General features: G+C 46.2%; 1 long non-coding RNA gene across 1 annotated transcript; it reads left to right on the top strand.

Moving 5' to 3' along the window:
• The first annotated feature begins 151 nt into the window (after nt 1-151).
• Nucleotides 152-22,855, top strand: LOC148221021 (uncharacterized). The gene is made up of 5 exons (XR_015808680.1): nt 152-3,300; nt 5,731-6,121; nt 10,752-10,855; nt 20,925-21,085; nt 21,900-22,855. It is a non-coding gene; the product is annotated as an uncharacterized LOC148221021 (long non-coding RNA).
• Nucleotides 22,856-27,722: the final 4,867 nt, after the last annotated feature.

The raw sequence follows: 27,722 nt of genomic DNA, 5'->3' as shown, positions 1-27,722 counted from the left end.
GCCATGGAAGAGTGACCTCACACAGCCCCTGTGATACCACACAGCCCTGTGATGTCACACAGCCCATGTGATGTCACACAACGACCCTCTGATGTCACAAAGCCCCCTGTGATGTCACACAACGACCCTGTGATGTCTCACAGCCCCCTGTGATGTCTCACAGCCCTCTCTCTGACGTCATACAGCTGCACTATGATGTCACAGACAGCTCTGTGTTTGCACCACAGCCTTCACTGTGATGTCAGCGCTCTCATATCACAACCCCCTCGGTGATGTCACACAGCCTTCTCTGAGACATCACAGAGCTGCTCTCTGATGTAACAGAGCCACCTTCCATGATGGCAGCCCCTGCAATGACCTCACAGTGCACTTTATGATGTCACAGCCAGCTCTATGATGTCACACAGCACACTCTATTCCCATTGTGACACAATGATCCCCAGCACTCTAGGAGGCTGCAGTGTGAAACAGTGGACACTTGGTTCCACAACATTCCACAGTGTCACACTGCTCTCCTGAGGCCCATCTTTGTAACAATTCAGATTTGGTTCCATTCTATTGCGTCACAATGATCTCCTGGCTTCCATGAGGCCCCGCTGTGTTTACAATGGACACTTGGCTCCCCAGGATCCCATGGTGTCACTGTGCTCTCCTGTGATTCACGAGGCTGTGCTGTGTCACAATGGACACTTGCTTCCTCCGAGGCTGGAGATGTCCCAGAGGCACCGGGTTTCCATCAGGGCACACTGTCACAATGGGGCCTTGGTTCCATGAGAATCCATTGCCCCACACTGGTCTCTCCTGGGTGCCATGAGACTTTCCTTGGTCACAGTGGAACCTTGCTTGCACGAGCCTTGGCAATGTCCCAGTGACACATGGGTTCCATGAGACCCTGCCATGTCACATGGACACTTAATTCCATGAGATTCCATCGTGTCACAGTGCTCTCCCAGGGCCCATGAGGCCTTGCTGTGCAATAATGGAGCCTTGTTTCTCCTAGGCCTGGCAATATTTCTGTGGCCCTTGTGTTCCATGTGGCCCCTTTCTGTCAGAATTGACCCTTGGTTCCATTGTGTCACAACACTCCCCATGTTTCCATGACCTGCCCTGTGTCTCAATGGACACTGGATTCCACAAGAGATGGCAATGTCCCAGTGGCACCTGTCTCCTCTTCTGCCTCACTTTGTCAAAATAAAGCCTTGGATCCATGAAATTCCACTGTGCCACAATGTTCTTCTTGGTTTCATGAGAAGCTGATGTGTTGACAAGTGACCCTTGGTTCCTTGAGATTCCATTGCATCACAGTGGTGTCCTTAGTTTCATAAAGCACAGGTTTGTCACAACGGAGCCTTGGTTTCAGGATATTCTACTGCAACACAATGGTCTCCATCACTCTATGAGGCTGCACTGTGAAACAGTGGACACTTGGTTCCATGAGCTTCCATTGGGTAACAATGTTCTCCAGTGTTCCATTAGGTCTGGCTGTGTCACAATGGACACTTGGTTCCATGAGCAGTGGCAATGTCCCAGTGGCACCTGTGTTCCATGACACCCTGCTGGGTTACAAGTGACACTTTGTTCCATGAGATTCCACAGAGTCACAATGGTCACTTGGGTTCCATGCAGGTGCCTGGGGAGTGGCAGCTCAGCCCAAATATCCTGGGGGTGTCTGGGCTGGTGTTTTTTTGGAGGGAATCTTTAGATCTTGCAGAGCTCCAAAGTCAAGCTACAGATGCCTCCTGGGACATAGTGGAGCATGATGGAAGCCAGGAGAGCCTCATGGAGCCAAGGCTGCCATGTGTCACAGAGGGACCTCATGGAAGCCAGGACAGCACTGGGAGGCCATGGAACAACATAGCACCAAGGTTCCACTGTGACTTGACAGAAGCTCATGGAAGCAAGGAACCATTGGGTCCCTCCAGAATGAGCATCTGCAGGTGGATATGTGATCCCAAGTGTCCAGCTGTGTCATCAGTGTGGGGGAAATTTGGGGGGATGTCCTGTCAACCCTGGCCCTGCTGCTCCTCCTGGCTGGGTGTGGAGCACCTGGGACATGGTGGTGGGGGGGCCCTGATTTTCCTCCCTCTTGGGCTGCCAGCCATGCACTACCTCAGGGGCACGTTGAAGCCATCCTGGAGGGGAAGTTGTGCTGGATTGGGAAGGGTGCTGGGACAATTTGGGTGACTTTTTGGCGTGTCCTGGTGTCCTGGTTTGACACTGGCCTAACACCAAGCACCCATGAGAGTCGCTTGCTCACCCTCTCCTACCACAGCTGGGCAAAGGAGGGAAAAGGATAAAAAAGTTAATGAAAGATTCATGAGTGAGATAAGGATTGGGAGAAATATTTCAAGGTCAAAACAGGCTAAATTTTACTTGCAAAGTGAATTTATCACTAACAGAATCAGAGGAGGATAATGAGAGGTAAAATAAGCCTTTAAACCATCATTTTTCTCCCCAGCCCCTCCTTCCTTCCTTCCTTCCCACCAGCAGTGCAGGGAGACAGGGCATGGGTGTTTTGGTCACTTCATCACCACGAGCTTCTTCCACTGCTCCAGGAGAGGAGTCCTTCTCCTGTGAGACCGTGGGGTCCCTCCCACGGGAGACAGTTCTCTGTGAACTTCCCCAGTGTGGGTCCAGTCTCATGAGCAGCAGTCCTACTGCACCTGCTGCAACGTGGATTCCCCTCCACTGGCAAACAATTCTTCCAAAACTGCTGCAACGGGCATCTCTTTTCCCACAGGGTGCCGTCCTTCAAGGACAGGCTGCTCCAGCCTGGAAGCAGAGGCCCCTCTCTGCACTGGATCTCCCACTGGATCACAGCCTCCACCAGGCATCCACCAGCTCTGGCATGGGCCACCTCCCCTATGGGCTGTGCATGGATCTCTGCATCCCCCATGGGTCCCCAAGGGCTGTGGGTGGATCTCTACATCCCACACAGATCTCCACATCCCCCACGGATCTCCACAGTCTGGGTGGATTTCTGCATCCCCCATGGATTCCCACGGGCTGTGGGTGGATCTCTGCATCCCCCATGGATCCCTATGGGCTGTGCATGGATCTCTTCATCCCTCATGGATCCCCAGAGACTGCAGGTGGATCTCTGCATCCCACATGGATCTCCATGGGCTGTAGGTGAATCTGTGTATCCCCCATGGATCCCCACGAACTGCAGCTGGATCTCTGCATTCCCCCTCTGCTGCTATCTAGGGCTCCGGTGGTGTTCTTCCCGGGGTGCCGTGACCTTCCTGGAGAGGCGTCCAGCAGGGGACATCCCAAGGGGCAAAGACACGTCCCTCAGTGGTGAGTTACTTCATTTCTAGTGATTTCCAGCTCTGACTCCCAGGCAACGCAAGGATAAAGGACAGGAGCGTCGTATAGCGTTCCACAGAGAGTAAAAACCTTTATTATAGGAGGCCACTTTGGGAAAGGTGCCAAGGAAGAGATCTCTCCTGCACTGGGGAGAAACAAGGGATTATGCACGGGGTTGGAGTAGAGCAACAAGGCAAATAGTCTGAGGGCCCAGAACCAAAACAAGGGAAAGAGACCAACAGGGTACAGGCTATTAACAGGAAGAAACAGAGCACGATGGAGGTAGTTTTCTTTTTGCCCCAGCTATAAGGGGATTTGCTTGGGAGCCCTATCTCTAGGGAGTATTTTAGATCCTTTTAGCCCTCCATCCTCTCTCCTCAACAGGAGGCCAGAGAGAGAGGTCCTGTGCCAAAGGCTTATCGCCCTCCGCAACTCTGTCTTCTTTCTATATTAAAAAAGTTTCCATAATGGCCTTTTTAAAGCAATGTAAAAAACATGAAAACATAAACAACACGGTAAGAATCACAACAAAAATCCACAAAACGGCTTTAACTAAGGAAAGCACCCAACACTTGAGTCCCCACTGTCCAAGAAAATAATTTAAATCCGTCCGTGATCTTTTCCTTGGTCTTGATCTGATGGACTTGGTCCTTTAGCAACTGGATGCTCTTTGAGATGGATTCACTGTGAGATGTTAACTTGAAACAGCACATGCCCTCAAAGTCTTTACAGCCAGGTCCATGGACTGAGAGCAGGAAATCAATGGGTGTCCCATTTTGCAATGTTGCGTTCCTCGTAGTCTCTTCATCTTTGAGTAGATCACTGAGGGTGGGAGATGTCATGTTGGCCTGCTTGCTAAGCCAACACCCCAGGTGATTTAGCTCTCCAAGGGCTTTAGCTGTGGCCACCCAAGGTAAAAACAGGGAGACTGCTACCCTCATTCCTTTGCTGCAATTGGTAATTTCAGAATCCCAGTTTTCATCAAATTCTTTATAGGATCTTTTTTGGTGTGCCAATTGGTGCGCCAAATTATTCTTTAGATCTTGAAGAATTGTTATGTTTGGGGTGAGGGTAGCAAGCTGGCCAAGGCTACCAGGACCTCCTTGAAGGCATGTGGGGGATCCCATCCCATGCACTGTCACCACAGATAAAGAAATTCCCTTTGGCAGCCACCTGGAATCTAGATTGGACACGGACAAGATAAGGCTGGTGTAATTCCACCAATTCCCAGAATTCCTATAAGTGGTCTTAAGTGGGGTTACATCTTTCCTGTATAGCACTTTAACCTCTTGAGGCTTCATCCAGCCGTAACCATATTCTCCATAACTAGGCTTAGAGTAAAATTTCACACAGAATTCATCCTTTGAGACCCTAACAGGCCCAACTCTGGGGGTTCTTGTGTCGTGGACATTAATGCAATGGTCTAAGTATCCCAGGTGTCAGCTGGGTTGGGTCTGTTGCCTGTGGTGTGCAAGAGGGTTCAATAATCATCTTTAGTTGTGGTGCATATGAGGGTGTTATAATCATCAGCTGTGAATGGCAATCCTTCCAGACACATTGGCAAGGGGTTGTCTGAGCTGCCCATGGACAGGCACAAGTTATCTTGTTTTAGTGTCACCCAAACATTAGGCTAGAGTCACTCAAACATTATGGTTGGGCTGTAGGACAATCCAGCTGAGGGCATGTGGCACAGTAAGGACAGTGCCAAAGTAGATGAATTTCATCTTTGGACAGGGATGGAGCTTGTAATGGGGAATCTAAATGAAATTTGTTACTTTTATGGAGAAGGGGAGGTGGTTGTCGTCCTCCCTCCTCCCTTTCCATTCCTCCTTCTTTGTTTAAATAAAAACTGAGGAAGGGGTTGGGTAGAGGGTGTAGGGAAGTAAAACTAGGATTGAAAAGAGGAAGAAAGAAAAGGGACAGGTAAATGTGCAGGCGGCAGGGGTTTGGGATGGGGGTTTGGAAATAACCGGGGAATAACTTGTTTGCAGCAGCAGTGGCCAGACGTATGCCTGTCCTGTGGTGTGCGTCGTCAGGTGAGGTCACGAGTGGTTGTGTTTGGGATCTGGTGACAGGCTGATGTCTGTGGAGGCCAAAAGCCTTTCAGCAAAGGAGTCGGCCTCTCTCCCCTGGAGGTAATGCCCTTATGCACTTCCTGCTCATAACAGTTACAAAAAAGTTCCTCTCGGCATGCCGCCCTGGTTCATGTAAATCGTTTGTATCCTATTGGCCCTTCCCCCCTCATACCGCCCCTGTGCCCTCAGATGATGGGTTAGATGCTCTACCTGCTCCCTGGCTTTCCTATATCAACCCTGCTCCCTCAAACTGCCTCGAGCCAGTTCGTCCCTGGACCTCTTCAAAGAAAGAAGAATAAAGCTTCGCCTTAGACCACCACACGTGGCTCCCATCTCTTTCCTCCAGAGTTGGCCAAAGTGGGAAGCAACAAAAGAGCTGAAATCACTCTCCGCCCGGGAGTGAACATGGAGGACGTGTCTGTGCCCAGAGGACATCCTCCCCAGGACTCTTCTCTTGACCATCTTGGCTCTCCACTACCACCCCAGGGCCTGCCACGACAGCTGGCACCCGAACAGGGACCTCTCTTGAGGGGTTTCCTGGAGAAGTGTCTCCTGCAGCCTCAGCTGCAGGAATCAAGTCACTCTCGGGTGGTTGGCTCCCCAAGGAGGGCTCAGCACGTTGAAGTGAGAGCCATCTGTGGGGTGACTGGGACCTTCAAGCAACACCATCAGCCCAACGACCCCCCCAGCAGCGTTGCTTTGGCCCAGCAGGCTTCAGTTTGCCCGAAGAAAAGCAAGTGAGTTTTAAATTTTGGGGCCTTTTCCTTTCAGTTCCTCCTTTTACTGCTGGGTGGGAAATAGGAGATTTGAGGATGGGAAACAAATTGAGCCGTCCTATGCTCAGCCCTCCTCAACGAGACGTATACCAACAAGTTGTGAGCACCCTTCTTCTTAAGCTATCAAAAGGGGAACTTAAAATATTTATTCATTGGGTTTTTAAATGTTTTCCTAATTTAGTCATTTGGGTTCTTTTTGGGCTTTCAGTTGCAAAGTTCTTTCCCTTGTCTCATAAATCAAGTGTTTTGGGTCCCTCATTAAAAATCCCTTCCCCTCTTTCCTATCCCCTCTCTCCTAAACCCTCTTCCCTGCCTGAGGGGAGATCTGGTGATTTCTATGACGCACAGGGTTGCCTCCCACTCTCTGACACCCCCCAGTCCCCTCTCTCCCCTTGCCAGAGTGACACTGGCCATTCCACTCTGGACTGATCCCTCAACCTCCTACCTATTCCTGCTTACCCAGTTTTGCCCACTGTTAATTCCTCAGAAAATGGCGCCAGCAACGTGGCAGCCCCACCATTTTGCCTCCTTCTTATCCAAGTTTTCCTGCCCCTCCACCCCACAATGGCTGCTTTCTCGCCTCTCCTCTGCTGTTTCCTGCCCCCTCCATCGTGCCTGGCTCCTCCCCCTTCCCTGCGTCGTCGATGGGTGTAACCGCATCGGGACCCTCCCCCTCCATTGAGAAACCCCTCCCTCTTGTGGACTCCATCCACGCCCCCTCCACGGTTGACACCTCCCCCATGGCCCAACCCACTTCTGGTTCCCGTGACACTAAGACCAGAAGTGGCCCTGATGGGGACTGGAAGGAGGCCCTCTTGGCCTCCACTGCCACCCACAATCTGGCATCGCTGGTACACCCAAAAGGGTCTCGTCCCACCATCCAGTGCCCTCCATCCTCTTCGGAAGAGGGGAGTAGTGATTCTTCTGATTCAGACTCATACCCTGAGGTCGAGAATTGCTGCGTGAAGACCCAAAGGGAGACCATCCGGGAGAAAAACTGGGAACTGGCTGATAAGATCACAGCCTTACGAGTCATCTGCAAAAAGGGGAGGAGGTCAATGTCACATCCACTATGGAAACCTCTCCCCTATGGGGAGCTTACAGACCTATGTAAAGTACCTAAGGACCATAGCAGGAACTCCTATTACATCAAGAACCTTTTGGGAGCCACCTTCTCGGCTCATGTTCTTGTTCCACACAACATAAAAAATACAGTGCACTGTCTCCTTACACTGGCTGAGTGCATGTTATGGGACAGGCACTGGAAAAAACATTTAATAACATTATCTGACACATATTCTAAAGATGCCAATAGGCCAAATTTTTCTGTGGAACAACTAGCCAGAGAGGGAAACTTCTAAAAGCCAGCTGACCAAGCTCAGTTACTACCTGAAACACTACAAGATATTACCACTGTAGAAAAAACAGCCTTACTCCTCATCCCTGACAATTCCCTACCTACAAAAAACTTTGCTAATATTAAGCAAGGGGCAAAAGAGTCTTTCATAGATGTTGTTAATAGATTAAAAATTGCACTCGAAAAACAAACTGAAAGTTCCAAGAAATGAAAAGAAGCGTTAAACAAAATTGCCATGGCAAACGCCAACCCTGAGTGCAAAGCAATCTTAAGATCCTTACCACTGGACTCCAAGCCCACCATCAAGCAAATGGTTGAAGCCTGCACCAAACATGCTTCTACTGAAAACAACGTAGTGCAGGCTGTAGTGAAGGAAATTGCAGATAGGGTGGAGGGGGCATTCACAGTGGTAGCCGCAAAGGCCAATCAAAAATGTTTTTACTGCGGCAAACCTAGACACTTTCTAAAAGACTGTCCTGAAAAAGCAACCATTCAAGACCATCATCCAAAGCCCAAAAGTCCATCAAGAAAGTCCAGGAAACCCTATCATCGCAACAGGTGCATCACTTTGAGCCAAGCCTGCCCTTCCAGGTGGCGGTCTTGGTCTAACAAAGCAGGACTACAGGACCAAAAGCAGGCTGCTTGGAAGAAAAGACACTGCAAAACAACAAACCAGCAGCAACCGAATCGCCCCACCACAAGATCCCAGACAAAACCCACAAAACTAGACACAACTATACAACCCAGTAGATCAAGCGTCCCCGCTGTGTAAAACAATTCTGCTGGCAACATCTACCTCAAAGCTCCATCCCAACCAAACAATGAAGACCACCTACGTCATTGCCGTTGTTGTGACTGTGTGAAAAATTCACCGATGACATAAACAATTTTGTTGGACAGTTAAGACTCAAGGGATAAGAACTTTCCTTAGTTAAAGGCATTCTTTGGATTTTTGTTATTGTTTTTGTTGTGTTGCTTATGTTTTCTTGTCTTATATGTTGTTTTTAAAAAGGCTGCTGGAGAAGCTTTTTTAATAAATAGAGAAAGGGGAGTTGTGGAGGCCGAAAGCCTTTCAGCAAAAGATTGGCCTCTCTACCCTGGAGGTAATGCCCTTAGGCACTCCCTGCTCGTAATGGTTACAAAAAAGTTACTCCTGGCATGCCTCCCTGTTTCATGTAAATTATTTCTATCCTATTGGCCCTTCCCCCCTTGTGTGGCCTGTTGTGAAACACACAGAAAAGCAGGGAAACGGACATGCACCTCACAACAAGTTCAATGAGCAGGAAAAGAGAACTTTATTTACATGACATGTCTAGTTAAAGACATATAACAATGAGCACAGATTGGACAGTGATGATAAGACCTCCTGACTCCACTGGCCTCATCACCTGTCCTTCAATGCTTGCTTCTGCCAAAGAGGAATGCAAAACAACCCTCTGTTTATCAGAAGAGAGTGTGAGAAAGTAGAAAAGAATGTTTCAACATCAGAAGGTGAAAACTCAGAGGCAACACCCTTGGTACCGTCCCTGTGCCCTCAGACGATTGGTTAGATGCTCTATCCCCCCCTACCCAGCTTTCCTATATCAACCCTGCTCCCTCAGACCGCCTCGAGCCAGTTAATCCCTGGACCCCTTCAAGGAAAGAAGAATAAAGCTTCGCCTTAGACCACCACACACAGCTCCTGTTTCTTCCCTCCTGCGTTGGCCGAAGCCGAAAGCTCACAAAAGAGCAGAAATCACTCTCCACCGAGGAGTGAGCCAGGAGGACGTGCCTGTGCCTTCAGGACGTCCTCTCCAAGATGCTTCTCCAGAAAGTCTCGGCAATCCACCACCTCCCCAAGGCCCGCCACGACACATGGCTTTCCATCGGTGCTGGTGGTCAATGCCAGCTCCTTTTCCATGCAGAGCTGGGTTGGTCCTTGGATGTTTCTCTGTTGGACTCAGTATGGTTGTTACTTTTTGTGGAGGCAGTGTTTGCAGGGCCTAAGTATGGTTTGATGTTCTTTCCTGGGAGCCATTTGGGGCCGGATGGTAGTGAAACACAGACATATCCCTTCCCCCAGGAGAATCAACAGGAAAGGTGCAGAAATCTGATGTGTTTCTGGGTCCTTTACTAACACTGGTGGCTTCTCAGTGAGCTTAGCTCAGGTGGAATTCGAGAAGTGCCAGAGTATGGGGGTCAGGCTCTGATGATGTACAGTTTAGGAAATTAATAACACAGAGAGCTTTATAGGGTGTCTCAATGGGAGACATGAACTCTGTTCCTCCCTGCTGCTGATCGAGGACTCTCTTCATGGTCTGGTGGGTCCTTTCCACCATGAATTGCCCTGTGGGATTAATGGGTATGCCCCTCTTGTGCTTTACCCCACACTGGTTGAAGAAACCCTTCAACTTGAGGGAGGTGTAAGCAGGCCCATGATCTGTTTTAATTTGATCTGGGACTCCCAGGGTAGCAAACGCTAGCAGAAAATGCAGAATGGTGTGACAGGCACTTTCTCCTGCGTGGGTCGATGCAAACACTGCTCCAGAGAATGTATCAATAGATACATGGACATATTTTAGCTTGCCAAAGGAGGAAATTGGTGTGACATCGGGTTGCCATAACTGGCAGCCACCGACGCCTCGGGGGTTAACCCCAGAGCCCAGTGACAGAATTTGGAAGGCCTGGCAATTGGGGCAGGTGGCCAGGATTGCCCCTGCCTGATCCTTTGACAACTTGAACATCCTCATGTCAGCAGGTACATTTTGCTGTTAAAAGGAGTGGGAGAGTTTCACCTCTGCAAAGGTGTGTGGAAGATTGGCACTCCCCACTGCCATGGCTAACATGTCTGCATGCAATAAAGCAATAAACCATGTTTTACAATGTCTCTCAGTTGCCCTATCTCTTGTAATAATAATCACCTGAGAGGGATTTCTTGGACATTAGGTTTAGCCATTGAAATCCAAGGGGTTTTAGGGAAATCAGGTCTACCTGTTAAAGTCAGTAGAGATTTAAGGACACCTCATTTGCCCTATGGAAATCAATGGTGATTTAGGGACACCAGGTCTGCCCTATTTAAGTTAATTGGGATCTAGGGGCACCAGATCTACCCTACTGAAGTCAAAAGGGACTTAGGGAGACCAGGTCTACCCATTAAAGTCAATGGGGATTTGGCAGAAATTTGGGGCTAAAATGAGGAAATCTGGGTAAATGTGGGGGAAATCCTGAGCTGAATTGCAGGAATTTCTGCTCCAGGATTGCAATGCTGATACTCTGGAAGGCATGGATAAACTCTTGGAAGCCAGTCCTGGATCCCTGATCCCACACCTGTGCGGCCCATGCTGGAGCCATGCCTCCAGGTAAGCCCAAAAATGTCCATTTTCAGCCCAAAATCTGGGAATTCCAAACCCAAAACTGGGATTTTTAGCACCAAAAATGTTGGGACATCAGATCTGCCCCATTAAATTCAATGGGCATCAAGGGACACCAGGTCTACCCTATAGAAATTTGGAGATTTAGGGACACTAGGCCTAGCCATTAATAGTGCTTGATCAGGAAAAGCTACTGGTTAAACTGGGAGCACTGGGAAGGGCTAAGGGGGAGCACTAGGGGAGGAACTGGAACTACTGTGGAGGAACTGGAAGCACTGGAAGGGAGGAAAGGAGGAAACTGGGCAGACTGGGAGCACTGGGTGTGGTTTCTGGGAGCACTGGGAGCATAAGGGGACCATGGAAAAGGATTCGCAGCAACACTTAGGGATAAACAGGACACCAGGTCGACCCCATTGCAGTCAATTTGAGTTTAGGGACACCAGGTGTAATCAGTCAAAGCAATGAGCATTTAGAGACACAAGTTTTGCGGAGCCACTGAGGTTTTGGTAGATCCAGGGGTTCAGTGTGTACCCAGGTGCATCCAGGTGATCTTTGGGAGTACCCAGATGATTTTCAGGGGTACCTGGGGATACCCAGGTGATTTTTGAGGGGAATCCAGGTGTATCCAGGTGCTTTTGGGGATGCCCAAGGGTTATGGTAGGCTCAGCAGGAGAAGAAAACCTCGGCCTAAGTCCGTGGGAGAATCCTCTGTACTCAAGGAGAGCAAAAGACTGACTCCCAAGATCCCCCTGTGAACAAGCTGCAGCTAGACTTCGCGGACATCAGACAAGGCCTCACTGAGCCTTGCATGACTTTTTTGGACCAACTTAAATTGACCATAGATGAACAAGTCACTGAGGACCAGGTGCAAGAAAGATTATTAAAACAATTGGCTGTGGTTAGTGCTAACCCAGAATGTAAGAAAGTCATGCGTGCCTTGCCATCAGAGCCGGAACCCACCATCCCTCAAATGGTGGAAGCATGCAATAAACTGGCCACTCTGGAACACACTGCTGCCATCCAGGCACAAATATTGACCATCACTTTAAATAACTTGCAGGAAAACTCATAAACAGCAGAATCAAAAAAATGGGCATTGCTATAATTGTGGACAAAAGGGGCATTGGGAAAGGAACTCTAATAAGCCAAAAATGGAAATATCCAAAAACAATGTGACTGAGGTAAAAATAGACAAAATTCTAACCAGTACAGTGAAGTACAGGCTCATTGCTGCTGCTAGTCAGGAAACTTCATTCAGAGAGCGAGACAGCAGCGTGCGATGACACAAGGCTCCCTGTCACCTGCTGTACAAAGCATTGGAGATCATCAGGTGAACAACTACAGCAACTCATCGGAGACCTTCCCACCTCAGTATCAGCAAACACCCGACTGGAGTTGTCAACTGCCCAGTCAGTAATGATCACAGATTTTGATTATGCCATTTCCACAGGTCTTTTAGGACCAGAACCACCACCTAAAGACTTTTTAATAATAGGATTGGACAGACAGAAGGCTTTTATGAGTCACCTACAGTTTTAACAGTCACTTCAAGCCAGAAAATTACTGTTTTAGCTTGGTGTCCTAACCCTCCTTCTTTTCGGCCTAAAGGATTGGGTTTTGCCCAGATTTCTTACTACCTGATGTAGACAATGATGTTCCTGATAAGCCCTGTATCGCTTATACAAGTCAGCCCAGGAAAAATCAAAATTACCTGTACTCTGTTATAAATGAGAGACAAAAGTCTCGATATTCAGTAAATTTTTGGATTGCTTTATTTGATATAGAAAGAGCAAGCAGCGCACTGGGGAATGTGAGGGGTCACCACCCACTCCACGCTCCACCCAACCTTGGTTTGCAGCCTCTTCTTATACTGTGGGTTCTCATTGTAATCAATACTTTTGGTTTGTTTTTTTTTTGCTGTCATAATTTTGCTAGGTAAGCAGTGGTGGTTGAATAAACATCCTTACACAAATTCACAAAGCCTTTGGGTGATAATCAGTCACAGATAGCCATCTGGTCCTTGTAGATAACCACCAGAGAAGTTCTGGAAGTCTGGTCCTTGAGATAGGCAGCATTGATCAGACAAAGGCAGGAAGGGCTTTTTGGGAAGTTCGATTTTGCAAGCTGGTAGCCGATACAACTTGTTTGAAAAACATAACATAATGTAATGTAACATAATACAACATAATATAACATAACAAGGTGATTTTAAACAGAATTATTTAATCATATCATTTCCTTTATCTAGTGTCCATGCTTCACTTCAGAGCTTAGCATTCTGGTTTATGCAAATCCCAATGCTATTGTGATTAACACGAATCTTTTATCAATTGTCACAATTTCCCCACTTTTCTTTTTTTATCCTATTGATTCGTGTTCTGGTTTCAAATTTTGTCAGTACTTCTTGTACTGCCATTAATTTTGTTGCTTTCTTAGGGTCTATTGGTATAGTAGCAACTTGCATTCCTTGAACCACCGACTGGATTAGTCGAATGAAGCATGGAACAAGACAAGGGATAAACAGTAGTCCTAATAATGCACACGTTAACATAAATCCTAATTTCTTCCACCAAGCTCCCCCCCACAGGTTATTCCACCAATTATCATTAAGCATAGAGTTCCAGGTTTGTACAGGTACAGGGGCTATTCATTTTATTTCTTCTGCAATTTTAGTAATTACTTCACCATTATTATTAATTTCTAAGCAGCATCCAGAATTATTAAACTTCCCACACACTCCCCCTTCTTCAGCTAATAGATAGTCCAGAGCTAGTTGGTTTTGATATACTGCTGCTCTAGTTTGGGTAAGTTGTTTAGCTATTAATTCCATTGCTCGGGCTGTCCGGTTTGAAGTAATTTCTACCACGACTTGTAGCCTGATAATTCCATTTAACATATAAATTGGAGTGCGATAGCCCCAGCTCCCATCTTGAGCCCAGGTAGCTGGTCCATAATATTCAATAATTCGTTCTGGGGGCCATTCATCATTCTTCCATATTTGTGTTCCCCCTATGTCTGTGCTCCTTTTATTTCGATACAAAGTTTCATACAAGGGAACTCCTAACACTCTATTACCCTTTTCCTTTGGTAATGTAAAAAACGCAGGCTGGATAATCCCTAGAGTACATGTCCTTCTTCACCTTTTTGGTAAGGTATTATATGCTTTTTTTTCTCATAGATCCAAAATATTCCATCTGGCGCTTTCCAGCTTAGTTTAACTGATTTAGGTTGTTGCCAATAGGTCCTTACACTTTTTACTTCTTCATATGGGTTGGCTCTATTTTTATTATACCAGCATAGTCCTGTAAAATTGTTCTTTATACAATTACCTTTACTTAACTTTCCCCAATATCTTTCTGGAGCTTTGGGCCACCAAGACTGATTGCTTGCATTTGTAATCAGGATAGTCTTACAGGGGGTGTGCCCCACATATTGGGTAAAGTTAGTTCCCTGACGTGTTATACATACCTCTCCTATTACTTCATGACTTAGAACCCACCCTTCAGGTCTACTGACTCCCCTCGATATTTCCGTTTGATTCCACTGTAACAACTGCTCTGGGCCTAATCCCTCCCCCCTCCATGGCCATTGTTCAGTCATTTGCATTCCTTCACACATTCAACAGTGAGTTAAGTTCAGTTCAGTAGTGATTTCTTTCATTAATTCTACAGATAAATTTTTTCCCAAGGTGGGTAAGTCCTGTTCGCTGAGTTGTTGTTTTATTTTTTCATACAAGTTAAAATTTCCCCCATGGTTTGTCTTTGTTCCTTTGAACACCTTAGTTATATTTTTTATCAATTCTTCCTTGTAGTGATCTTGCACTCCTCCTTGATCTGAATATCCCCACATACCTTCTTTTGTGAAGCAGAGGTGTGTCTCTCCTAGTGGACAACTTTGGTATGTTGACGGAGCCCACCCTCCTTTTCCTAAATTGGTGGCTACCCAGTAACTTCTTCCCATAATAGTGCAAGTTTCTAAGTTGTGTTTATTATAGCAGGCCGAATTGATATGTGTATGGAAGGCAAGGGTGGATACTGTGTGTCTGCCATACTTAATTGTCTGGTAACACTTGGAACAAGCATCAGCACTATTTCCTTTTATTATCATTAGCAATAGGATGACTCCCATGACCATTTTCATCCCTCTGCCTCCTTCAAGGCCTACGGGGTTGCTGCCAGTAGCTGAGGTTTGTTTAATCTTCTCGGCAGCAGGGAATATGTCCTGGGGTCTCCCACATTGTCTTTCTCTTTTGGTAGTGTTTCTTAATTTTGTTCCAGCTTTTAGCTTTGACATTCCAGTATGAGGTACAGCAGTAACAGCACGGTATACACAACTCTTCTGACACTTTCTTGTCAATACCTCTGTTCTGGTTTTCCTTCTTTTTTTTTTTTTTTTTTTCTTATTCCTTCCACCAGTTATGATCATCAATTTTTATTTCTCCTTGTGCTGATAGGGTATTAATACTTTAATAGTTTCCTTATATTCGTTTCTTCTACACTGGACACATAATGCGAATGGGGGATACCCACCATAGGAATAACACCACAACAACTCAGTACAATATGGACACCTTTTCTTGATGAACAGGCTACACCCGGGTTCGGGACAGGTGACTTTCAGTCCTGATTAGGAGACCTTCAAGACGAATTGATCCGATATTGACATCAAGTCTTCTGAATTCACACTTTGAGGTCTCCAGCTCTGATGTCACTGTCCAACCTGTAGTAGGAGGGGTTACAGGACCCTTGACTCTACTCACATGTGTCCATCCCTTTTCAGCTGTCTTCACAGCTGTTTCAGTTGTTAACAGAACTAAATATGGTCCTTCCCATTTTGGAGTTAGATTTTCTTCTTTCCATACTTTAATTAACACATGTTGTCCTGGCTTAATTTTATGTATGGCAAATCCTAGAGGGACAGTTTGAGCTAAAATCCCCTTCTCTCTTAATTCTTCCAAGTTTTTGCTGATTGTTATTATGTAATTCTGAAGAGAAGGGTCCTGAACTAAGGTCGGATCAAGGTGTACTCCTTTAGGGTAAGGCATACCATACAGCATTTCATATGGTGAAATCCCTGTTTTTGAATTTGGCATTGTTCGTATATTAGACAGGGCTAGTGGGAGGCACTTTGTCCATGGCATTTTAGTCTCAATCATTAATTTTGACAGCTGTTGTTTTAATGCTTGATTTACCCTTTCAACCCTCCCAGAACTCTGAGGGTGCCAAGGTGTGTGATACTCCCAGCTGATGCCCAGCGCTGAGGTCAGTAACTTAAGCACCTTTGATGTAAAGTGTGTTCCCTGGTCTGAGTCTATTGCTCGAACCAGGCCATACCTTGGGATTATGTGTTCCAACAACATTTTGGCTACCACTTGTGATGTGGCCCTAGCTGCAGGGTATGCCTCTACCCAGTGGGTTAATTGGTCTACTATCACTAGTAAGTATTTCCACCTTCCTATTTTTGGTAATTCTGTAAAATCTACTTGTATTCTTTCAAAGGGTCTGTAAGCAGTTTTCCGTCCTCCTGACGGATCTTGTTGCATACCTTTTTTATTAATTTTCTGACAAGTTAAACAACCCTGTACGCTCTGCTTCGCAATATCAAAAATGCCGATGCATCCAAAAAATTTTAAAAATTGGTCTGCTAGTGCTCTGGTTCCCCAATGTGTTTGTTGGTGTAATTGTTTAATAATTTGTCTGGCCTGGGTCTTAGGTAAAATTTCCCTGCCATCTGGTAAAACCCATTTATTCTCATGCTGTTCTGCCTTTATTTTTTTTATTGCTTCTTTTTCCTGAGGAGTAAATAGCTTCTGTAATTCCTGGTTGAGGCCAAGATCTTTAACTGTAGTACTTAATACAGAAACTGGTTTTTGCTTCAATGCTGCTTTTTTTGCTTCTTTGTCAGCTAGATTATTCCCCCTTGTATGGTAGCTTGTTCCTTTTTGATGCCCTCTTATACGGACCACAGCAATTTCAATGGGGCCCCTAAGAGCCTCTAGTATTCTAACAATTAATTCTTGATGTATCAACCCCCGTCCTTGAGTGTTAATTAACTCCCTTTTACCAAATTTTACCAAATGTGTGGACTATGCCATAGGCATACTTAGAATCCGTATATATCGTTCCTTTTTTACCTTCTAAATAAGATAATGCCCTATAAAGAGCAAATAGTTCACAAGCCTGAGCAGACCATGCTGCGTTTAAGGGTTCGGATTCTATTAATTTCAATTCTTACCTCCTACTATGGCATATCCCGATTTTCGTTTTCCTTCCACTACTCGAGAAGATCCATCTATAAACAATTTTGCTCCATCCTTAAATTCAACTTCTCCCAAATCAGGTTTAATTTTTGTTTGTAATTCTATAACATCCACACAATCATGTTTTAAATTTTCTCCTGGTTCCCCATATAGGAATTGTGCAGGACTTTGAGCAGTTGTTGCTTTTAGCTCCAAGTCTGGGGAAGTGATTAGAATAGCTTCATATTTTAATATTCGGGCATCAGTTAACCATTTCTCAGCTTTTTGATTTAGAATTCCCCTGACGTTATGAGGGGTGTGGACCACTAGGGGTGCCCCAAAGGTAATTTTTCGGGCTTCTTCAATTAAAAGTGCTGTGGCCACTAGGGCTTGGAGGCATGTGGGCCAACCCCGACTGACAGGGTCGAGCAGTTTAGAATAAGCCCACTGGCTTTCGACTGCCTGCCCATTCCTGGGTGAGTATCCCATATGCTGTTTGATCAGAGGTGTTTGCAAATAACTGAAATGGTCTCTCCAAGTTTGGGAGACTGAGTACAGGGGCTTGAATTAAAGCATGTTTGACCTTTTCAAAACCCTTATCATCCTCTTCTGTCCATTTTAGGCGATTAGTGGTAAGCTTTTCATATAGAAATTTTACTTTCTCACTAAATCCCTCTATCCATTGGCGACAATATCCCAGCAATCCTAAAATTTTCCTCACTTTTTTTTTAGTTTTTGGTGGTCCCAGACTTAATATTCCAGAGATTCTATTAGGATCCAATTTCTTTTTCCCTTTACTTAGTCAATGTCTCAAATATTTTACTTCTGGTTCTGTGAACTGTAATTTGGCTTTGGATACCTTCAATCCCTGTTGTCCCAAAAAGTTTAGAAGTTTTATAGTCCCATTTCTAGTAGATTTCTCGTCTTTTCCTGCTATTAATAGATCATCTACATATTGTAACAATTTCACCCCGTCCGGTGACTCAAAAGATTGCATTAATTCTTTTAGGGCTTGTCCAAAGAGATTAGGGGATTCTGTAAAGCCCGGAGGCAATACTGTCCAATGCAGTTGTTGTTTCCTGCCCTTATCAGGATCTTCCCATTCAAAGGCAAAGCAATCTCTGCTACTTTCCTCTAACAGGCATGCCCAGAAGGCATCTTTTAGATCTATTACACTATACGAAGTGTAGTCAGGGGACAACTGATTTAAGAGTGTGTAAGGGTTTGCTACTACGGGAAATTTGGTAACAGTTTGCTGATTTATAGCTCTCAAATCCTGTACCAATCTGTAATTCCCGTCTGTCTTTTTGACAGGCAGAATAGGAGTATTATGTGGGGACATACATGGTTCCAAAGCCCCCTGTTGCAAAAGGTTTTCGATGAGAGGCTTAAGGCCCCGTCTCCCTTCCAGTGATATTGGATATTGATGAACTCGGATAGGTAAATCGGGATCAGTGATTTTCACTTTGATAGGTTTTATTTTTAACTTCCCTATTTCTCCAGGGGTGTACCACACCTCAGGACATATTTGCTCCTCGTCCTTTTGGATTAAAGCAAAAATTTTAAGCTGCCCTTGGGATACTTCAATTTTCAAATCCAATGCTATTATTAAATCCCTCCCCAATAAATTATTTTCTGCCTCTGGCAGTAACAGCAGACCTTTTAATTCAATTTTGGTTTGGGTCTCAATTTGCACATTTTTAATAATAGGGACCCGAAATGGTTCACCTTTTGCTCCAACCACGATTGCTGTTTCTCTACTAGGCTCACACCCTTTCGGTAGGTGTTTAATTGTGGATTTTTTGGCTCCTGTATCTACTAAAAATTCCACTTCCTCTCCCTGGGGACCAATCTTTAAATTTATCAAGGGCTCTTTGGATGGTATGGTCCCTAATACATACAGCTCCTGACACCCCTATTCATCTTCCTGGAACATTTTTTCATCCTGTATCCGTTCTTTACAATTTTTCTTTATATGACCTTTCTTGTTACAGTAAAAGCAGGTTCGCCTTGGTGAATTATTTCCTGCTTCATTTCCTTGTTTTGGTGGGGGTTTTCGTGGTTTCCCTCCCACTTTCTGCTGGGTTTCTTTCTGTGTTTCACGAACTGCAGCTATAAAGATTTTTGCTTTTGCTTTCTGCTTTTCTTCATCCCTCTTTACATAAACTTTTTGTGCTTCTCTTAGCAATTCTTGTAACCCCCGATCTTGCTAATCATCTAACTTTTCTAATTTCTTTCTAATATCTCCCCATGATAGAACAACAAATTGGGTTTTGAGGAGTGCCTGACCCACTTGTGTGTCGGGGTCTATCCCGGAGTACATTTGGTGATCTTTCCTCAGCCGCTCCAACCAGTCAGTCGGGGATTCGTCCTTTTTTTGTTGTTCACTAAAGGCTTTATTAATATTTTGTCCTTTAGGAACTGATTCTCGGATACCTTTAACGAGTATCCATCTTAAGTCCATCATATTCTGGCGATGGACATCATTTTGATTATCCCAGTTAGGATTATTTAATGGCATTTCTGGTCTCCCCTAGGTCCAATTTGATGCTCCCGGTCCCATACCCTCATTCCAGCCTGTCTGATCATTTCCCGTTCTTCCGTGGTGAATAGGATACTTAATATAGATTGTAATTCCATCCAAGTATACATACTTGGTCCGAGGAATTGATCTAGTCTTTCTGATACTTCGATAGGATCTTCTAATAGTTTTCCCATTTCTTTTTTAAAAGTTTCTCACTTCCCCTGTGTTCAAGGGAACATTTACAAATCCAATTAATCCAGCCTGTTGTCCTGCTAATGGCACTTCCCTCAGGGGGTAAAGGCGAGCTTTTGTGTTGCTATCTCCCTCCTCTCTGGTGATACCATCTCTCCTGGTATTCATTTGACTGGAGCGAGTTCTTAGAGCTGTGGGAGTACCGGGAGGAGAAGTGGGTGCGTGGGGAGGGTCTCCTGTATTTTCTGTATTATACGGAGGTGGGAGATTATCGAGGGGTTCCCAGGTAACCTTTTTTTTATTTTCATCCTCTTTTTCTTTTAGAGTATATATCAAGGATGGCTTGGACTGTTTTGTCCACAGGGCAGCATACTCACATTCCTCTTTGTTAAATGGTTCTTTATGAGCCACATATGTGTTTAATGCCCGACAAATCCAACCCTCAAATGATCCGAACATGGGCCAGTATAGGTTATCTTTACGGATCATTTTTCTGGTCCATTCTACCATGCAATATTGAATCAATTTTTCTTTACTTTTTCTTCTGTATACCACCCCTGTGTCCCAACATTTTAATATTACTCCCAATGGGCTGCCTGGTGGTATTTCTGGCAACCTACTTGTCTTGTCTTTATTTTCCCAGTCTCCTTGTGGACTAAATGAACTTGAACCTCTTCGTGGGTCCTTGGGACTCAGAATCTTACTCCCTCTTTGTCCCATTTTTACCTCAAGGGACTGTCCTGAGGTGTTTGCACTCCCCGATGTGTTCCACCCAAACCCCTGCCTCTCCTTAGGTCAGGATGGACTGGAACCCGGCTCTACCTGGGCTGGGATGGGAAAAGCAGCTTTTCCCTTCTTCCTCCGTGACTGGTGTGTTGCCATCTGCTTTTCTTTTCCTCCCCCTTCCCCCCGCCCCCCCCCTTCCCGGGTCCTGCGTTTGCCTGGACTAGGATGGGAAGGACCTAGCCTCTACCTGGACTAGGGTGGGAAGGACCTAGCCTCTACCTGGACTAGGATGGGAAGGACCTAGCCTCTACCTGGGCTAGGACAAGAAAAGCAGTCTCTCCCTTTGTGCTCACTCGCTTCGTTTGGTCACTGGCCAGGTCCCTCGTGGGATGCTGCAAACACGGATAGAAGGACTCCGCTCTCGCTTCACAGCCAAGGCCACGTCTCATTCAGACAAACACACAGTCATCCCCACCAAACCAGACAGATACTCACAGTCCGATGTTCCTGTCTGGGTCTTCGTGCACAAGAATTCCAGGTGATTTTGCCGCGGTCTTCCGGGGAGATTTTCCTTGCTCAGTCTATGTGGTGCGGGACGTCGATGGGTCCCGAGAATCACTGACGAACTGGGGCCTCAGCAGTGGGGAGCCTCCCCGAAATCGCAGTGCCCCCCAGGGCTCCAAGGACGTCCCGGGTTTCGGCACCAAATTGTTATAAATGAGAGACAAAAGTCTCGATATTCAGTAAAATTTTGGATTGCTTTATTTGATATAGAAAGAGCAAGCAGCGCACTGGGGAACGTGAGGGATCACCACCCACTCCACACTCCACCCAACCTTGGTTTGCAGCCTCTTCTTATACTGTGGGTTCTCATTGTAATCAATACTTTTGGTTTTTTTTTTTTTTTTTTTTTGCTGTCATAATTTTGCTAGGTAAGCAGTGGTGGTTGAATAAACATCCTTACACAAATTCACAAAGCCTTTGGGTGATAATCAGTCACAGATAGCCATCTGGTCCTTGTAGATAACCACCAGAGAAGTTCTGGAAGTCTGGTCCTTGAGATAGGCAGCATTGATCAGACAAAGGCAGGAAGGGCTTTTTGGGAAGTTCGATTTTGCAAGCTGGTAGCCGATACAACTTGTTTGAAAAACATAACATAATGTAATGTAACATAATACAACATAATATAACATAACAAGGTGATTTTAAACAGAATTATTTAATCATATCATTTCCTTTATCTAGTGTCCATGCTTCACTTCAGAGCTTAGCATTCTGGTTTATGCAAATCCCAATGCTATTGTGATTAACACGAATCTTTTATCAATTGTCACATACTCTGACTTGTATAGGTAAGACCATCAGCCATACTGGACTCATCAACACTGGTGTGGATGTTACGGTTACTTCACAACGATACTGGCCACCAGAATGGACTCTTGTCCCAGTCTTGGACGCTTTGGTAGGAACTGGGGGACACAGCAATACCATGCAGAGTTTACACCCAGTTTCCTTTAAGGGTCCTGAAGACCGTGTAACAACTACCAAACCATTTATCATGAAGAAAGAGAAAGTACTTGTTTGGGGAAGAGACATTCTATCCCAATGGGGACTAAGTCTGGAGATAAGTTTTTTAACTGAGGGCCTGCTGACGAGCACTAAAACTTACCTGGATATCAGACAAGCCTGTCTGGGTTGATCATAGCCCCTCCCTGTTGAAAAAGTGACTGTGTGTAAGGGTCAGTCCGAAGTTCCCCTCGATTTTGCCTCCCGACCGTCACAAGGAGACCTCGAGGACCCCCACCCAGGCTGACTCTGGACAATGGTTTACTGGCCGGGCCAAGGTGGATGCTCGTGACTGTGTGCTGGTGTATTGTGTTCACTGGACCGTGCTGTCATGGCACCAACCAGAGACTGTGTTGCATCAACTGAGGACTGCTTGTCCGTACCTGTCTCCTGCAGCACCACACAATGGTCCATAAATCTTCCCACCTTTTGGCCAGAAGCCACTCACTTTGGAGAAGGACTATAAAAGAGCAACCCTCTGGAAAAGACCCTTTGAGATCTCTCCACTGATGAAGACCCCTGAGATCTCCCCACGGACGAGGACTCGTCTATTGGATGACCCGCGAGGACGTCCGTCTCATCTGTTGGTAGCTATTCTCCCATCCCTTCCTCTCCTTCCCCTTTCCTTATCCTGTACCTCTCCCCTTTACCATAACTGAATTGTTGGCATTTGATGAAATGCATTGCTGTTGTTGAATAAACTGATTTTCTGCTGTTGAATAAACTGATTTTGTCCCCTGCATTTTGCCTGTTTGCACCTTTGAGATCAAAAGAACCATCATGACCCCCGCTCTGCATTAATAGCGGATCGTGACACTGTGCTAGAGTCCTTAATAAATGAACAATTGACCAAAGGGCACATTGTCCCCACAAACAGTCCCTGGAACACTCTCATATTTGTTATCAAAAAAATCACATAGTGATAAATGGATACTGCTCCAAGACCTAAGAAAAAGAAATGAAATTATTGAGGAAATGGGACCTTTACAACCAGGATTGCCATCACCTAACATGATGTCTAGTGATTAGGTGTTCATGATTATTGATTTAAAAGGTTATTTTTTCAGTATCCCCCTACACCCAGATGACACTCTGAGGGTCACCTTCTCCATACCCTCAGTCAACAGACATTCACCTTGAAGAAGAATCCATTGGACAGTTTTGCCCCAAGATACGCACAATTCACCATCCATATGTCAATGGTGTGTGGTGAAAATCTTATCAGCCATTCATGAGAGATTTCCTCAATCCATAATACTCCACTCTATGGATGACATGCTAACTGTCACAAGGAATAACATATCCTCAAAAACTGTTGTTGCTGATGTAATTATGGGTATGCATAAGGCTGAATTACAAGTAGCAGAAGACAAAACACAACAGTCTTCTCCTTGGAAGTACCTAGGCTATCCACTCCCAGAACGTACAGTTACTCCACAGGCTCTGCAACTACAAGAAGACCCAGTGACACTGCATGACCTTCAGAAACTTAGCAGATTGATCAATTGGGTTCAAACTCTCTTAGGAATAACCAGCCAGGACTTGGCTCCCCTATCTGATTTATTAAAAGGAGACACAGATCTAAACTCTCCTAGAAAACTGACCCAGGAAGCAAGAACCGCTCTGAGGAAAGTGTCTGCAGCTCTACAAACCTGTCAAGCTCACAGATGTGACCCAGAGTTACCTTTTTAAATTTGAAATATTGGGAGAAAATCCACATCGTTATGGTTTAATTTTTCAATGGAACAGAATTCTGTTAGATCTTTTATTCATCTTAGAATGGGTTTTCTTATCCTAGCAAATGTCTAAAACTATAACTATTTGTCCTGAAATTTCATTGATAATGAAAGCCCAATCCCAACTTTTATCTTGTTTGGGGAAAGATTTTTCTATTATGTTTATACCTTTTATTTCTCTTTATTTAGAATGGCTTGTACAACCATCTGAGATATTGCAAATTGCATTAACAAGTTTTCCAGAAATTTCCTTTCATTTTCCAAAACACAATTATGCCTCTTTTTTAACTTAATTCAAAATCCCTTAAGCAGACATACTCCTCTTAATGCTCTCACCATTTTTACAGATGGCTCCAGAAAATCACACAAATCAGCAATCACAAGGGAAAATTCTAACAACGGTAACTGGGAGTCTGACATCAAGAGACTGTGGAAGGATCACCACAAATTGCAGAAATTGCTGAGGTTGTTCGTGTGTTGCAATTATGTCGAGACAGACTGGACTGGCATCACCACCAGTCCTTTATTAGAAAACTTTTCATACCTTCTTTCAGTGTTCTTCTTTCCAACAACTCCTTCCCTCATAGATAGCTCCACACAGTAATGACTCCTTTTCTTACAGGCAGCTCCACACAGCTCTGACTCCTTCTCTCCTCTCTTCACGACTGCCTAAACCCCACCCTGTCCCTTTCCTGGCCACCTTACCCTGACTGTCCCTCACACAACATCTTCTTACCTTATCTGTCTCTTGCACGACTGCATGTCCCTTACCTCCTCACAGCACAGCCAGCAGACTCCATCCCAAACTGCAGCAGACTCTGGGTCAGCCAGCTAACCCACTCTTTTAGAACACCCCAACTCCTTGGGCAGGCACAGATGTTTCCACTCCTCAGTCATCAGTACAGCTGTAATTCATTGGGAGAGATTGCCTTCTGTACTATCCTTTCAATCTGTCTTCCCACTCTGGAGCTCTGTGCTTTCCTTCCTATGGAAAAGAACTGTCATTCTTCTCCAGGTGCCCATGGCCAAAATTGGGATTCCTGCTCCAAATTTCCTTAGATGCAAGGATTGCTCCCAGGTGAAATCTGCCAGGACAGACAGATCTGACTGCCTTGGCCACCCAGAGGCCACCTCTCATCTGACTTTGAAACACTGGGACCGTGTGGTTTTCTTTCCTATGGGAAAAAAAGCACCTTTCATGTCCAGGCGCCCATAGCCAAAATTGGGAGTCCACATCCAGAATTCCCTATATCCAAGGACAGCTTGCAGACAAAAGCTGCCATCGTTGTCAAGTCTGGCTGGCCTTGGCTTCCTAAAGGCTGCCTTTCATTTGCCTTTGAAACACTGGGGCTCTGTGCTTTCCTTCCTAATGAGAACAACTCTTCTTCCAATCCTGGCATCCACAACCAAAATTGAGATTCCACCTTTAAAAATCCCTATGTCCAAGGATAGCTCCCAGATGAAAGGTACCAGGAGAGACAAGTCAGGCTGGCTAGGCCTAAGGGTGGCCAGCTCTCATCTTCTTCCAAAACATTTGGGCTTCTCACTTTCCTTTGCTATGGTGAAACCATCCACCTCGACCAGGCAGCCGTGGCTGAAATTGGGATTCCACCTCCAAAACTCTGTACATCCAAGGATTTCTCCCAAGTGAAAGCTGCCAGGACAGACAGGTCTGGCTGCCCTTTGTCTCTTGGGGACTGCCTCATACCTGCTTTTGGAACACTGGGGATCAGTGCTTTCCTTCCAGTGGAAAAAAACATCCTTCTTATCAATGCAGAAATGGCCAAAATTAGGATTCCATCTCTGAAATTCCCTATATCCAAGGATTGCTTTCAGACTAAAGCTGCCAGAACAGAGAGGTCTCTCTGCAGTTTGCCTGTGATGGCTGCCTTTCATCTGCCCCTTAAACACTGGTGGTCCATACTTTCCTTCCTATGGAAAAGAGCCATCCTTTTCCTCCAGATGTCCATGTCAATACTGAAATTGGTATTGTACCTCTAAAATTCTGTATATCCAGGGATTACTCCCAGACAAAATCTGCAAATACCATCAAGTCTGGCTGTCCTTGGCCTCTGGTGACTGCCCCACATCTGCCCCTGCAACACTGGGGCTCGGTTGTTTCCTTCCTGTGGAGACCATTGTGACACCTTGGGGACTCCGTGGATCCAAGGGGCCATGGTGACACTGTGGGGCCTCGTGGCACCAAGGACATCACTGTGGCCCTGCTGGGCCATATGGTCCCAAGGGCCCAGTGTGAAGCAGCAGGGCTTTGTAGAACCAAGAGGCCACTGTTGCATTCCAGGGCCTGGTGCAGCCCAAGGGCCCTTGTGATCCTGCAGGGCACCGTGGATCCATGGAGATCATTGTGGCATTGCAAGGCCCCATGGAATCATGGAGACCATTGTGACACTGTGGGGAACCAAAGGGCCATTGTGACCCTGCAGGGCCTCATGGAAGCAAGGGGCCATTGTGACACCTCAGGAGCAAGGAGAACATTGTGACATTACAGGGCCTCGTGGAACCAAGGGGACATGGAATGGGTCTGGATGGTTTGGCCTCCTGGAGGCTACAAGGCAGGTCTGGCTGACCCTGGCATGTGAGGGCTGCCTCTCATCAGCCTCTGGAGCACTGGGGCTCTGTGCTTTCCTTCCTAGGGAAATAAACCATCCCTCTTTCCTGCTGCCCAAGGCTGAAATTGCTACTCCACCTAAAATGTTCTCTATCTGCAAGAGTTCTCCAAGCAAAATCTGCCAGGAGAGACAGCTCTGGCTGGCCTTGGCCTCCTGCAGGCAGTCTCTCATCTACCACCAAACATGGGGCTCTGCATTTTCCTTCCAGTGGAAAAGAACTTCCCTTCTCACCGAGGTGTCAATGGCCAAAACTGGGATTCTACAGCTAAAATTCCATCTATCCGAGGACTGCACCCAGAAAAAAGTAGCCAGGACAGACAGGTGTGGCTGCCTTGTCCTCTGGTGATTTGCTTAGACTATGAGCAGAATATTCTGATTTGCCAAGACCTTGGAGAGGGCCCAGAGATCTCCCCAGGTGGGGTTTGGAGGCTGCAAGCATATGAGCACTGTGTAGGGGCAAAGGAACTCAGTGCTCAATGGAGTGGAGACTGAGGAGAGCAAAGGAGAGCCCTGGGAGAGGTTGAAGGTCAGTTTCAGAGATGGTGGATCCTTTGATATAGCAGAAAACAGCCTGAGAATGAATTAATTAATGCCAAGGGAAATTGATGTGGGCCAGACTGGACACAAGGAGAAAGGAATTTCTCTCCCCGGGTACAGCTGTGGTGCAATACGACCCCCAGAAGGAATCTGGGGCAGCCCAAGGCTTTGTGTGGGCAGGCAGAGGCAGGCAGGAGGCAGAGCTGTCAGCAAAGGAAGGGGCCAGCGAGGTGGGGCAGCCGGGGGATGACGACAGCCTGCAGGGACAGAGGCGCAGGGCATGGACACCGTAGGACAGCCTGGGCTGCAGAGGGCACAGGGATGGGCAGCAGCTGAAAGGCCCTGACACAGCCAACTCCTGCAGCACTTGGGCCATGCACGCTGGCCCTGGGCCTGAGGCCAGCAGGGGACAAGTGAGCCTTGCTGTGCTGGGGCCTCATTGCCTCCTTGTCCCTGCTCAGCAGCCTGGCAGGGGCCGCCCCATGGTGCTGCCCTTGGCATTGCACATGCCCAGAGCCCAGTGGCCCGGGAAGAGCCCTGAGCAATGAGGAAGGGACAGGATGTGCCTTGCCAGGGGCTGGGGCTCAGCCCTTGGCCCTTTGCATTCCTGAAACACATCCAGGTTTGCTCAGCATCACAGACACCTTTCCCTTGTTTGTCCCCCCTGTCATCACTGCCTCCAGTGTTCTGCTCTAATAGGAACCTG

This window comes from Sturnus vulgaris, chromosome 28 (assembly GCF_052056855.1).
Source record: "Sturnus vulgaris isolate bStuVul1 chromosome 28, bStuVul1.hap1, whole genome shotgun sequence".
Taxonomy (NCBI): domain Eukaryota; kingdom Metazoa; phylum Chordata; class Aves; order Passeriformes; family Sturnidae; genus Sturnus; species Sturnus vulgaris.
The sequence above is the reverse complement of the archived record's forward strand: the minus strand, read 5'-3'. Positions and strand labels throughout refer to the sequence as shown.